Consider the following 527-nt stretch of genomic DNA (forward strand, 5'->3'; position numbering starts at 1 on the left):
TTTATATCACTTTATATCACAATATCACTTTATATTAAAATTGCACTTTTTATCACATTTTATTTATTAATATATACTATATATACTTATTATCACATTTTACACAGCTATACTAATTATTATAACTATATTAATTATACTAATTTATTATTATGTCATTTCACTACCTATCTAATCTAACCACTCCCAGGCAAACAACACAGACAGACGGCCGAGTATTTTCTGCATGTCCCTTAAGAACCCCCTATTCGTGCCTAACGCCGTCATTGGAAACTACTTACGTCGAGCTGCTACGTCACTTTATGCATGCGCACAAGGGCTTCTGTCTATATAGAAAATATCGCGAACTGCCAGCACTGCGCCAGAGCTCATTGCGATCGAGCTCCCGACTCCGCGCGAGTCGTCGTTGTACTCAGGAACTCTGCTGCCAGGGACGCAGCATATACACGCGAGCCTAGCTCGCCTTCACGTCCGCACAGGACTTAGTCGCTGCCAGAGCCGCAGCATATCCACGCGAGCCACGCTCG

This window comes from Odontomachus brunneus, unplaced genomic scaffold (genome assembly GCF_010583005.1).
Source record: "Odontomachus brunneus isolate Ranch 3 - 2012 unplaced genomic scaffold, Obru_v1 Obru_scaffold_496, whole genome shotgun sequence".
In the NCBI taxonomy this organism is placed as follows: Eukaryota; Metazoa; Arthropoda; class Insecta; order Hymenoptera; family Formicidae; genus Odontomachus; species Odontomachus brunneus.